At 45.2% G+C, this 15,241-nt stretch overlaps 1 protein-coding gene and 1 pseudogene across 1 annotated transcript in view; both read right to left on the bottom strand.

Annotated features, from left to right (window-relative positions):
• Positions 1 to 15,241, bottom strand: part of LOC124613970 (xenotropic and polytropic retrovirus receptor 1) — a 286,213-nt gene that overhangs the window by 192,517 nt on the left and 78,455 nt on the right. The window lies entirely within an intron of this gene.
• Positions 412 to 529, bottom strand: LOC124614206 (annotated as a pseudogene).

Genomic DNA, 15,241 nt, shown 5'->3' with positions numbered 1-15,241 from the left:
TAAATTCATCGCCCTTGTACAGACCGTCTATATACTCGTTCCACCTTTCTGCTTTCCCTGCTTTGCTTAGAACTGGTTTTCCATCTGAGCTCTTGGTATTCATACAAGTGGTCTTCTTTTCTCCAAAGGTCTCTTTAATTTTCGTATAAGCTATATCTGTCTTACCTCTAGTGATATATGCCTCTAAATCCCTACATTTGTCCTCTAGGCATCCCTGCTTAGCCATTTTACACTTCCTGTCGTTCTCATTTTTGAGACGTTCGCCCCAGGGGCGTCACTGGATGCGGATGTGGAGGGGCTTGTGCTCAGCATACCGCATTCCCAGCGGTTGTCAGTTTTCGAGACCGGAGCCGTTACTTCTCAGTCAAGTAGCTCCTCAGTTTGTCTCACAAGGGCTGAGTGCATCCCGCTTGCCAACAGCGCTCGGCAGACCGGACGGTCACCCATCCAAGTGCTAGGCCAGCCCGACAGTGCTTAACTTCGGTGATCCGACGGGAACCGGTGTTACCACTGCGGCAAGGCCGTTGGCTTAAATCTCTGTCTTACCATTATATAATCTATTTGAAACCTTCCAGTGTATCCAAGCCTTTTCCACGAATCTTTCACGATTCTTAAACCAAGTGTTAGCTATGATTGAATTATGCTCTACGCAAAATTCTACCAGCCGTTTTCCTCTTTCATTCCTTACCCCCGTTCCATATTCACCTACTACTTTTCCTTTCTCTTCCTTTTCCTACTGTCGAATTCCAGTCCCCCATGACTATTAAATTTTCATCTCCCTTCACTATCTGAACAATTTCTTTTATCTCATCATACAATTCTTCAATCTCTTCGTCATCTGCGGAGCTAGTCGGCATATAAACTTGTACAACTGTTGCAGATGTGGGCTTAGTGTCTATCTTGGCTACAATAATGCGTTCACTATGCTGTTCGTTGTAGTATACCCGCACTTCTATTTTTTTATCCATTATTAAACTAGCTCCTGCATTACCCCTATTTGATTTTGTCTTTATAGCCCTGTTTTCACCTGACCAGAAGTCTTGTTCCTCTTGCAAACCGAACTTCACTAATTCCCACTATATCTAACTTTAACCTATCCATTTTCCTTTTTAAATTTTCTAACCTACCTGCCCGATTAAGGGATCTGACATTCCACGCTCCGATCAGTAGAACGCCAGTTTTCTTTTTCCTGATAACGACATCCTCTTGAGTAGTCCCCGCCCGGAGATCCGAATGGGGGACTATTTTACCTCCGGAATATTTTACCCAAGGGGACGCCATCATCATTGAACCATACAGTAAGGCTGCATGCCCTCGGGAAAAATTACGGCTGTAGTTTCCCCTTGATTTCAGCCGTTCGCAGTACCAGCACAGCAAGGCCGGTTTGGTTAGTGTTACAAGGCCAGATTAGTCAATCATCCAGACTGTTGCCCCTGCAACTACTGAAAAGGCTGCTTGCTGCCCCTCTTCAGGAACTAAACGTTTGTCTGGCCTCTCAACAGATACCCCTCCATTGTGGTTGCACCTGCGGTACGGCTATCTGTATCGTTGAGGCACGTAAGCCTCCCCACCAACGGCAAGGTTCAAGGTACATGGAGGTGTTTGTAAATTACAGAACCATTTAAAATTAGTTTCTAATATCAAACGATGCGTTTAAAAGTTTCAGCCTTCATCATCGCTACTTATAGTCAACATTCAACTACTGTTCGGTTTCTATGTTGTTTGGCTCATCGGAGATGAGTAGTTTTATATGTCGATGTGTGCAATGCCTTTTTGTGAGGTACCCGATATCAAGTACCCGCTTTATGCAGTTTCCTTTGCAATGATCGCTCTGAAACTGGTTTATATGGACCTACGTTCGCTGACAGCAGCAATTTCAGTCGTTCAAAGATTTTTTTGAAAAACAGTCGCAAAAACATCAAAAAAACTGTAGAGGCAGCTTGTAGCTGCTAATACTCATTTATTGTGGAATCAAGGTACAACTGATTTCGCGAGATTGAATCGCATCTTCAGGTTATTTTGGCTGGATTACATTAAACCATTCAGCCAACAGTATCACCCAACGTTCTATAAAGTACAAATCCTGGCAACATCAAATACAATGGATACTGAAAGATCCATCAATAATCTTACATAATTACGGTTTATCACTGAGGGATATACTAATTTGGACCGGTGTTGAATTCCTAGTAGTGCTTAAAAAACATCTATCTCGGCTACGGTGAAGAAGCGATGAAGCCGGCCGGGGTGGCCGAGCGGTTCTAGGCGCTACAGTCTGGAACCGCGCGACCGCTACGGTCGCAGGTTCGAATCCTGTCTCGGGCATGGATGTGTGTTATGTACTTAGTTATGGCGAGTTGTATAAAGTTGAATGTGAGTATAATAGCTGTCAGAGGAGTGAGTGGAAAGGGGGATAGGTGGTATTATTATGATAATAGTACTCTGTTGGAGTGTTACTCTATTATTTCATGTGTTAATATAAACAGTGAGCTGTTCGTCGTGTGTACTTTATCATTCGATAGGGTTTCTTTTCTACTTTATTTTTTGTATTTAGTAAGTTTCTTGTAGTGTTTGTTAGTTTTTTTTTTTTTTTACTGTTGATTCTAATTGTTTTCACTTTGTGTACGGGGCAGTGGTGTCATCCACCATCCCAAGAAGTTAAAGAACCAGCCATCTGCTAGAAAGGTAATACTCACCCTGTTTTTGATTATCGGGGATCACTACTTATTGATTTCAAAGAATCTGATGTCTCCATCATTGCAGAAATGTATCCAAGCGATTGTCATGCCATCGATCCCTTAAACCAGGGGTTGAAAGGTCGACGATTCCTGTCGGACGAGGATGAGCGCTGACTGTTAGGGACTTCCTTAGGCAAAAGCACACGGTGTTTCACCAAACGGATAACTTCAACCTAGTGCATTGGTGGTAGGATTTCCTCAGTGTTCACAGCTGTTTTGTGTGATTGCCGTACCGATTCTAGACTGTACGGACTTCGAAGAGAAACATTTTGATCGCCTCTTATAAACCAACAAAATAGGGAACATTATTCACAGAGCGATCATGAGCACGTCAGAACAGAATAACTGCTTTCTGCCAGTCTTGTCACACGTCCACTTTGACCCTGATTCCGTACAACGGATTGGCACAGACACATCAGTTCTCTGCCGTTACTTTCGTCAACGGTGAATGGTCTCATGAGCTCCTAGTACCTGTTTACACCATGTACAGCACTGCGAATCGACCATTGCGCTCTTTTAGCGGGTTGGTTAATATTCTGTCCGTTCATCTTAGGAACATCGCTCCAGGCTAAGGTAATGAGCCCCCACCTACTAGACACGTAGCTACAGTGTAGAAAACTTTTTGTTTGTAAGGAGGACGAAACTACGCTCCAGTTCACGCCGAGCGTTGACTGAAATGCTTATGAGCCATTAGCGGTAATTGTTTGTGTCGACACCACCTAAACATCGAAAAACAAGACAGAGGATGCGTTCATTAAAGCCAGAGTAAAGTCACTTCACAGATTTAAAAAAATATTTCTTGACAAAATGAAATTAATATTTTAAGGCGTACTAGTGATCCTCAGATCAATGCTCACAGGGTGTATCATAGCTAATTCTGACAATTCTGGAAGTATTCGATACTAAAAGAACAAAATTCCAGCGGATGTGGGTCCGCAAACGATCTGCGAATGTGTGGTTACGAGTCGGCACGGACTTTAGTATGAGGTATTGTCCTGTTTTGTACAAACTTGTTTGAAATGCCAATTTTAGATTAAGTACCCGTCTGACATGGCTCAAATTTCACCAGTGGTTGATGGTTGGGGAATGTGGTACGTGCATGATGGGGCGGCGGCACATTTCGCTGCTGATATAAAACGACGTCTAACGCGCTAATGTGTTCTAAGATGGATAGGTTGAGCTTGGCCTTAAAGATCACATGACTTCAATCCTATGAATTTTTCACTCTAGATCATCTAGAAAACAAAGTTTACAGCATTTCCGTTGTTAAGGATGAACAATTGAACCAGCGAATTGCACAGTATTGTCAATCTTAACGATATGATTCGGGTATGTTTGAAAGGACTCGTAACTCACTGCAGGGTCCAGTGCAGGATGGCAGCCAAATGCGAGGACGACACATGGAACACCGATTACGACTGTACAGTAAATTGTAACACGTAACGTGCCGAAGTAGAGAACTAGTCTATAATGACTTCTTATCTACATACGCTACTGGCCATTAAAGTTGCTACACCAAGCAGAAATGCAGATGATAAACGGGTATTCATTGGACAAATATATTATACTAGAACTGACATGTGATCACATTTTCACGCAATTTGTGTGCATAGATCCTGAGAAATCAGTACCCAGAACAACCACCTCTGGCCGTAATAACGGCCCTGATACGCCTGAGCATTGCGTCGAACAGAGCTTGATGGCGTGTACATGTACAGCTGCCCATGCAGCTTCAACACGATACGATAGTTCATCAAGAGTAGTGACTGGCGTATTGTGACGAGACAGTTGCTCGGCCACCATTGACCAGATGTTTTCAATTGGTGAGAGATCTGGAGAATGTGCTGGCCAGGGCAGCAGTCGAACATTTTCTGTATCCAGAATGGCCCGTACAGGACCTGCAACATGCGGTCGTGCATTATCCTGCTGAAATGTTGGGTTTCGCAGAGATGGAATGGAGTGTAGAGCCACGGGTCGTAACACGTCTGAAATGTAACGTCCACTGTTCAAAGTGCCGTCGATGCGAACAAGAGGTGACCGAGACGTGTAACTAATGGTACCCCATACCATCACGCCGGGTGATACGCCAATATGGCGATGACGAATACACGCTTCCAATGTGCGTTCACCGCGATGTCGCCAAACACGGATGCGACCATCATGATGCTATAAACAGAACCTGGATTCATCCGAAAAAATGACGTTTTACCATTCGTGCATCCAGGTTCGTCGTTGAGTACACCATCGCAGACGCTCCTGTCTGTGATGCAGCGTCAAGGGTAACCGCAGCTAATAGTCCATGCTGCTGCAAACGTCGTCGAACTGTTTGTGCAGATAGTTGTTGTCTTGCAAACGTTCCCATCTGTTGACTCAGGGATCGAGACGTGGCTGCACGATCCGTTACAGCCATGCGGATAAGATGCCTGTCATCTCGAGTGCTAGTGATACGAGGCCGTAGGGATCCAGCAAGGCGTTCCGTATTACCCTCCTGAACCCACCGATTCCATATTCTGCTAACAGTCATTGGGTCTCGACCAACGCGAGCAGTAATGTGGCGATACGATAAACCGCAATCGCGATAGGCTACACCCCGACCTTTATCAAAGTCGGATACGTGATGGTACGCATTTCTCCTCATTACACGAGGCATCACAACAACGTTTCACCAGGCAACGCCGGTCAATTGCTGTTTGTGTATGAGAAATAGGTTGGAAACTTTCCTCATGTCAGCACGTTGTAGGTGTCGCCACAGGCGCCAGCCTTGTGTGAATGCTCTGAAAAGCTAATCATTTGCATATCACAGCATCTTCTTCCTGTCGGTTGAATTTCGCGTCTGTAGCACATCTCCGTGGTGTAGCAATTTTAATGGCGAGTAGTATAATTGACACATTAGCTGTCGACATTTGTATGTGAATAATGACCTCCCTTTCCAACGCTACCTCTGCCTCCCCTCCCCTCCCTCCACTCACAGACGCACACACACACACACACACACACACACACACACTCACACACACACACACACACACACACTTACTGCACTTTGACACTTCTTTCCTGTGGCATCGTTGTGGACCTTCATTTACCATCATGAATCGCGCTAATTTCGGAAGAGCAATAGCGGCTGATACATTCACTGAGGTCACAACTCATGGCATAGCGATATGTACTTAAATAGATGGCGGTAGTATCGCGTACACAGGGTATAAAAGAGCAGTGCACTGGCGGACGTATCATTTGTACTCAGTTGATTCATGTGAAAAGGTGTCCGACGTGATTATGGTCGTACGACGGAAATTAACAATTTCTGAACGCAGAATGGTAGTTGGAGCTAGACACATGGAACATTCCTTTTCGGAAATCATTAGAGAATTCAATATTCTGAGATCCACAGCGTCAGGCATTACCTCTCACCACGGACAATGCAGTGGCCGACGGCCTTCACTTAACGACCAAGAGGAGTGTCGTTTAGTAGTCAAGCATCATGGGGTGAAACAATTGCAGCAATCAATGTGGGGCGCACGACGGACGTATCTGCTAGGACAGAGCAACGAAATTTGGCGTTAGTGGGCTGTGGCAGCAGACGACCGACGCCAGTGCCTTTGCTAACGGCACGCCATAGTCTGCAGCGCCTCTCATGGGCTAGTGACCGACCATATCGGTCGTTTCCTAAATGACTGGAAAACCGTGGCCCGGTCGGATGATTCTCGATTACAGTTGGTAAAAGCTGATGGCTGGGTTCGAGTGTGGCGCAGACCCCACGAAGCATGGAACTAAGTTGTCAAAAAGGCTCTGTGCAAGATGATGGTGGCTGTGTTAACATGGATCGGATTGGACCGCTCGTTGACTGTAATTGGTTTAGTTCGGCTACTAGGAGACCATTCGCACCCATCCATGGACTTCATCTTCTCAAACAACAATGTCATGTCACCGGGCCACAATTGTTCGTGCTTGGTTTGAAGAACATTCTGGACAATTTGAGAGAATGATTTGACCATCTAGATCGCTCGACATGAATCCCATCGAACAGTTATAGGACATAATCTAGAGATCAAGTAGTGCACAAAATCCTGCACGGCAACATTTCTGCAGTTATGCACGGCCACAGAAGCAGCGTAGCTCAATATTTCTGCACTTGTTGAGTCCGTGCCATGTCGGGCTGGAGGTCCGACATGATGTTAGGAGGTATCCCATGACTTTTGTCATTTCAATATGCGTGGTACTATATGAGCAATTTTCCATGCCTAATGTACACAGAAATGCTTATTACAAACTTATCCATGCGTTTATAAGTTTGTCTTTGACAGTACCTGTATATAAATAATTTTATGTTTTTAATAAACTTAATAAGGTAAAAAAGGTTAATTTATTGTATAGTTAATGTTTCGGGATGTGAACCCCATCTTCAGACATTTTAAAATTAATTAAAAACCTTTTCAGTAAAGTACTTTTTCATTAAGCAGCATGTACGGCTATATATTGATTAATATTATTTGTGTTCATATTAATTTGTATAGGTGTTGTGCAGTATGTAAATGCAAAGACCTTGATATCAATTGCATCTAGAACGTTTATTATGTAACAACTTTAACAAGAGACCTTTCACAACTAAATTTAAAACAATTAGTGGCGTGAAAGAATTGTCTTCAGTCGAGTAACCGGCATGATAACGAGGTCTGTATCCGAATGTCGGTGCAATTCAAAATGACACGACCAGACTGCATTGAAACTTCAAACTGTGTATGTGTTACTATAGAAAACACTGTCTTACACATCGGGGTCGTTGAGAAAAGGTTACAAATGCGAGATTGAAGAAATTGTTAGATAGGCACAAGTGGTTCCGGGAACGACGCGCAATAGTTTAGGACGACCGCCGAACAGCTATCCGCATTCCAAATCAAGCTATCACCCAAGACTTTTCCAGCTTTTGTACGATGATACTTTAATGGGAAAGGTGGAATAGCCGGCTATCAGTTACCTCTGGCGACACTGATGACCGCTGATGTTCAGCGTCCTCATGACAGGCTGCCTGTTCCAGAGAGGTTAATCTACACTCTAATGGAGCGAAATAGCGTCTCTATCTCCTTCTGGGACTAGGTAGCTTGAATGAGCATTCCGAGTTCCATCTTCAGACGTAGGAGGAGGGAATGATAGTTATAGTTTAATGTCCCATCGATGTCTTGCTCACTGAATTCGAAGATAGGAGCTGTTATGCGTCCCCTAACCGTCGAGAGAATTACAAAGGGAATACAAACTTGGATGGGACAAGGATAGTTGAGAATAGGTTACTTAAGGATATTGGCCGCGCTCTTTTGTATTCTCATTGGTACAGGCAAGCCACAGGAAACAACATGGGGATAAGAATGAGACTCCATTACATCAGTCACTCATTAGAAACTAGGCTCGGATGTGGTTGGATTTAGGACAATAGTATTTGAAAAACTATTTTAGTGTTCTTGGTGATACTGGTTTTATGGACATTGGACCGTGGCGTAAGCGTGTTTTTATGCCTAAGGGTTCTATGAGTTGCATCATCAGAGTCTATAAAGACGAAGTTTGTTGTTTTTCAGACTTCTATATAAAACGAATCTGGCGAACTGTTTGTTGGAAGCAACGCAATTGGCAAGTTGTGCGAGCTCCATATTACACGTTGGCGCGATCTTAGGCAGCAGTAGTATGCTTGCTAAACGTTGGAAAATTAACTCTCATTATGGTTTTGGACGATGTATCCCACAGTTGGAGATGAAACGCTCGTCACAGAAGTTTCGCGTTAGAGCGCGGCCTAAGGCCCATAAAACCATCATCATCGAGGATATTAAGCCGGCAACGTGTGATCATCTGAGATGAAACTGAATCACGGTCGCTGGACGGGAATCCGAATTCATTTTCTTCCGAATAAGAGGCAAGAGCCTCAACAACTGTCTCATTTCCCTTCGTGTGTACAAATGAGAAAGGCTGGAACTCGAACAGAGTTACTGAGATAAATCTGAAAAGAAACGATATAGTAAGAGTGTTCTTAGCAGACATATTGGCACTGTAACATTCCGTATCATTGTGATTCTTGAGTGTCTCCCGGCGTATTTGATAATCAAAATATCCACGGGTGTGCTGCCGGTCTATAGTGTCCAACGGGCACAATATTTCGGCGATCATAAATGTCGCCATCATCAGGTGAACTGACGGACTGAGCTCCTGTGAACGTGCCGGCACGGAGATCCGTACGCGTACGGACCTCCGTGCCGGCACGTTCACAGGAGCTCAGTCCGTCAGTTCACCTGATGATGGCGACATGTATGATCGCCGAAATATTGTGCCCGTTGGACACTATAGACCGGCAGCACACCCGTGGATATTTTGATTATTCCGTATCATTGTTTATAAATTGTGCTCTCTCACACTCAGATAAATTCCGACAGCATAAAAGTGTTTTACAACACCTGTCACGTCCCTCTTATGAAAACTAAAGAAGCTGTTGCTGACCCAAGCAGGAAAGTGTAAATACCTGTTACTCTTCCTTTCAGCGTTTATTCGGTTATTTATCCGTTTCTAAACTTTCGTGTTGTTTACCCTGTTATTCCCTTTGTCTTTTGCCTTTGGCATGGTGGCTATTTGGAAACCAGGCCCTATGAAGTGCAGCTGAAATTATTGACTAATAGTCATTACAAGGCAATTTTTCTCAACAGGGTTTTATCTGTTATCATGCACACGTGTCAGCGTGGTGTGCAACTGTGAATGTGGCACTTTGGGTCCTCTGACTCGTTCTGTAATCATTATTAAAGGAAAACATAACTCGATAGCAAGTCATGTCTCTGTGGTAGCCAATATTAAATTTTTAATTTTAAGATATTACTTAAAAACACACTATTCAATAAAATGTATCCAGACACTCTGTGTTAAGCAGAATTGAGCACTAGAAGTCACCAGAGAGTGACCCACCAACACAAAAGAAGGAGAGGAATAATGTGCTGTCTGTAGGGAAGCAGTAACAATTTATGGGTCGATGAGGAGGGCTCAGTGACTTTAAACGTGGACTATTTATACTACTCATTACCTGAGTAATAAATCCGTCAGGGATATTTCAACCGCTCTAAAGGTACCCAAGTCTACTGTTGGTGATGTGGTTGTAAAGTGGAAACGTGAAGGAACAACCACAGCTAAACTATGGGCAGTCCCCATGTACTGGCGCATACAGGCTTTCGTGCATTGGGGAGGACGGTTCTAAAAGGTCGGGTGAAATTATTGAAAGTACTCTCTCATGAGTTCCAGAGTCCCATCGGTAGTCTAGCTAGAACTGTGTGTATAGAGTTAAAAAGAATGGGATACAAAAGCCGAACAACTTTGTGGCACAACTTGAGTAAAAGAAGGGATCGGTTGATGGACACATTCCGAGGCCTCAAGGAATCGTCAGTTTGGTACTGGAAGGAGGTGTGTGTATGTGGGAGTTGTGGGGTTGGGGTGGGGGGGGGGGGAGGATTATAGAGGGAGACCTAGGGATGAATTAGTATTCAGGTTCAGATGGACGTAGGCTGCAGTAGTAATTTGGAAGTGAAAAGGCTTGCACAGGATAAACCAGCGTGAAGAGCTACATCAAACCAGTCTTCGGACAGAAGACCACAACAACAACAGCAGTTAAAAAACTGTAATAATCGCAATACCATATTTTTCGCGTCTTAAGTCCTATGGTGAAGCTGCCTCGTTATACTGGATCGTACACAAGACAGTTGTTTTGCTCCTGCATCCAGCGTCCTCGTTCTGTCTGGATTCTGGAACTACTCCATCACTTCTCCCGCACGTTGTTTACGGTTTGCCTCGAAATATGGGTGCTGCCAACCCCTCCGATTCGACATGTGCATTGGCGGTATCGTGGGCGGCCTGTCGGGTGGCAGCTGACATCTTAGGGCCTAGCAGCCGGGTGAGGAGTCATCGTCTCTGCATCAGGCTGCTGTGTAGGCTCCAATTCTGGAGTGGGGGCTGGAGCAGGCATCCCTTCTTATTCTGTGGTCACCTCCATGCTATCCTGCATCTCTGCAGTGATCAGGGAGGTGACCGTCTACGCGGCGGTGTCCACTCCCACTTTTAGCCCCATTGGGGGAGGGAGAGGGGGGGGGGGGGTTGTGGAGGAACGCGTAGCTTCTTTGACGGCCCGAAGTCCACGGGTCAACTGGCGGCGAGCCTCGTCCAGCTCGGCTCTCAGTGCCGACCTTTCTCCCGCTACAGCGCCTTTGACGACTGCAATCGCGTCTTTGGCGTGCTTGTGGTCGCCGATATCTTCGTGATGTGCAGCTCGCTTCCTCCTCTTCTGCCAGCGGTGGTGAGGCGGAAGTCGGGAAAGGGGGGGGGGGGGGGCGGGAGGGCGGGAGCCTGCTGCTCGCCTCGTCTTCTCCTTCTGCGCTTCTTTTCGCGGCTCCAGCTCGTGATGTAACTGCAGCAGCAATAATTGGTCGCAAGGTCTCCGCGGCAGTTGACGCACGTCGGTGCGGCAGCGCCTGGCTGACAACGGACTCCTTTGACCTCGAATGCTCGGAATCGCACAAAACCATGTTGATAGTAACACACGGTAATAAAAATATCAGTGGTCTGTGTCATTTCCATGCAAAACCACTCTACCATAAGTGACGTGTTAACAGAGAAAAACAAAGTAACAAGATATCAGTACCATGGCAGGGAAATTATACGTAATTATCTCAGTGCCTCATTACATTTTTAGTCAACAGTACGAAAAACCCTCTGCTTAAAAGTAATTATAATAGCGCAAAGCGCACATATCCTACGCATCTGATAGTACTTATATTAATTCTCATAGCGCAGATGCGGTATTTCGATGAAGTGGTTAAAACAAAGTGGAAAAGAACAATGTGCACATCTCACCAAAACTAGATTTTTACATTCAAAATGAACTTCGCATTCAAGCAGTTCAATGTCAAAACCTAGAAAATTACATATTCAAATGAGGGTATGGGTAAGTCAAAGTCATAAGCTGCCTTCCGCCAGGCATATTGCAACCTAGGCGTATACATTGCTACAGAAAACAGATTGTAAATCACAGAGTGAAGTTTGATGATGAAATAACGACCACGTATCGTCACTTGTGGTTTGACACATTGTAGTCATACAAAATGGAAATTTGTGGTAAGGTCTTATGGGACCAAATTGCTGAGGTCATCGGTCCCTAAGCTTACGCACTAATTAATGTAACTTAAACTAACGACAAAACACACACCTCGCCCAAGGAAGGGCTCAAACCTCTGACGGCGGCGGGGAGGGGGGGGGGGGGGGATAGGAGCCGCGCGGACCGTGACAAGGCGCCAGACCGCTCGGCTACCCCGCGCGGCCATACAAAGTGAGCAGTCCTGTAACAGAGCTTACATTGCCGAAAGAAGTAAACATCAAGGTTATGCCAATAATTTGTTGTTTTAGCGGCAATATCTTCAGTATAACATCTTTTTTTGCAAAACTTGCATCTAGAAGCGTACGATATGTATGACCTGATTAGGAATAACACAGAAATAGGCTCTTTTCACTTGTCACATTTTTGCCAATGACTGAAGTTAGGAAACGTTTCATATGTTCTTTTAGTGATTTTTCCATTTTTTCTTGCCGCCACGTGGATGTTTCGTGGGCAGGATGTTTCAAGTGTTTTGAAATATTTGGGCCGAAAGTGCCTTGTGCCTCTTGAAAATAGATGTACAACGTGTTTGCTGCTCTTCCTATCATCGATAAAGCACATCAATTGTGTACCTGTGCGTAGAGCTACACTGTGTGATCAAAAGTATCCGGACACCTGGCTGAAAATGACTTAAAAGTTCGTGGTGTCCTCCATCGGCAATACTGGAATTCTATATGGTGTTGGCCCACCCTTAGCCTTGATGAAACTTTCCATTCTCGCAGGCATACATTCAATCAGCTGCTGGAAGGTTTATTGGGGAATGGCAGACCGTTGTTCACGGAGTGCTGCACTAAGAAGTGGTATTGATGTCGGTCGATGAGGCCTGGCACGAAGTCGGCTGTCCAAAACATCCCAAATGTGCGCTATAAGATAACACGCACAACAATAAGGGGTGCAAACCCCCTCCATGAAAAACACGACCACACCATAACACTATCGCCTCCAAATTTTGCTGTTGACACTACACACGCTGGCAGATGACGTTCACCGGGCGTTCACCGTACCATCATTCGCAACTCCACACAATGTTTTTCTACCGTTCAATCGTCTAATGTTTACGCTGCTGACACCAAGCGATGCGTCGTATGGCGTTTACCGGCGTGATGTGTGGCTTATGAGCAGCCGCTCGACCATGAAATCCATGTTTTCTCACCTCCCGGCTAACTGTCATAGTACTTGCAGTGGATTTTGATGCAGTTTGGAATTCCTGTTGATTCCTATTACACATTACGATCCTCTTCAACTGTCGGCGGTATCTGTTAGTCAACAGATGCGGTCGGCCTGTATGCTTTTGTGCTGTACGCGTCCCTTCACGTTTCCACTTCACTATCTCATCGGAAACAGTGGACCTAGGGATGTTTAGGAGTGTGGAAATCTCGCGCACAGACGTATTACACAACTGACACCCAATAACCTGACCACGTTCGAAGTCCTGAATTCCGCAGAGCGCCCCATTCTGCTCTCTCACGATATCTAATGACTACTGAGGTCGGTGCTATGGTGAACCTGGCAGTAGGTGGCAGCACAATTCACCAAATATGAGAGATGTATGTTTTTTGGGGTGTCCGGATACTTTTGATGAGATAGTGTATGTACGGACTGCAGCACACTAGCTGTAGTTTTCTCTCCTCTGTGAGACAGTGTTGATGATGAAAACATTTCATAATGGAACTGACTCTGGTCACTGTTCCGAACGTTTTTCTTCACATCCTGCTCTGTCAGAAACATGTTCACTTTCTTCACAAATTGTTGTATTTTCCGATGTGTACTATTATCGTCTTCTATGTCCTTACGTGCGCAAATGTACTAATATGCTTGGATCAGATGCCATATTCGGCCTTAAGATTGATGATAGAAGAAATCCAAGCTGTGAAATTGTCCAAGCCAACCAATTTAGACTCTTCTGGCGCCCACATTTGCAGATGCCAATAGTGGCCTGTAGATCCATATACTTTTCTGTATCGAAGTGCGATATTATATGCTCTTTTACAGTTCGTAATTGCAACGGTCTGTTTCTTTTGACTCGAGCTCCTGCTCATCATTTGCTAGACAAGTAAATTGGAATTAATCTGCCATTTGATTTTTATGCACTTATAGCGCCTCATTAGTTTGCTACAGGAACTGGAGCTACGATTGTAACGATCTTCATAAATATTCTCTGGTACGCTGTCATCAGTATCTTCTAATAGTTCCTACACCCTTTGACTGGCCTGTTTCTATCACTCTGGAGACGAACGTCGCGTACTGCGCGAACAGCCACCTTCAGGTTCAGGTTGTTACGGTTTTTTTTCAAAACCAATATATCTATCTAGCGTAACGTCATGTATTTCTTTTTTTTCCTTTATTGATTTTCAATTCCCCCTGAAGGGGGCGGGCTGGCAGCAGCTTAGTGCGCTGCTCTACAGCCTACAGACTTTTATTTTAAAAAACGGAAGAAGAAAAGAAACAAGAAAAACAGACGATAAAACGGTAACGTCAAGTGTAAAATGGCGGAAAAACGCGGAAAGTTAAAACAGAAAGCAAAAGGGATTGGCAACGTTAATAAAAGACACAGGAATCAGACAAGTAACATAGTACACACACAATTAAAAAACACGGCGACAGTCTGGTTTCTGTTCGCAAGAGATAAAAGGCACACCCATCGACAGTATGATGGCCGTTCGCAACACTTTCCAAAAAAACACAACACGGAACACTCACTGTAAAACACTCACTGTAGAACACTGCACGAAAGTGGCGGCACAAATATGACACTCCCGAGCCAAAGGCAAATGGGGAGGGGGGGACCTGGAGGAGGGGGAAGAACAAGGAAGGAGGAAGGAAAAAAACGAAAAAGGGGGGGAACCAGGGAGGGAGAGGACTAATAAAGGGGGAGAAGCACAGGCACGAGAGGGAATGAAAGGAGGCAGAGGAGGGAAATGTAAAAGGGCTCAGGGGAGAGAAGAGGGCAAAGAGAGGGGAGGTGGGGAAGAAAGAGGATGGAAGGGGGGGAGAGGGAGCCCGGGAAAAGGACAGAGGAAAGGAGGGGGAGTGAGGGTCAGCGTTGATAGGAGGGATAAACGGAGGGAGAGAGGGCATCATCCGGGAGGGGGAGTTGATGGAAGCCACCATGGGAAAGGAGATGTAGGGTGTAGAGAGGGGAGGGTAGGGGGGACACAACACTGAAGACGGGGCAGGGGGCGGGGATGGGAGAGGAGACGAGCAACCAGGGGGTGAGGGGGTTCAAGGCGGCGGAAGGTGTAGAGGATGCGGATATGTTCGAGGAATAGGAGCAGATGGGGGAAAGGAATGAGATCATAGAGGATCCACGTGGGGGACAGGAGGCGTATACGGAAGG

The sequence above is a fragment of the Schistocerca americana genome, chromosome 4 (assembly GCF_021461395.2).
Source record: "Schistocerca americana isolate TAMUIC-IGC-003095 chromosome 4, iqSchAmer2.1, whole genome shotgun sequence".
Lineage (NCBI taxonomy): Eukaryota > Metazoa > Arthropoda > Insecta > Orthoptera > Acrididae > Schistocerca > Schistocerca americana.
This window is presented reverse-complemented; position numbering and strand designations above follow the sequence as displayed.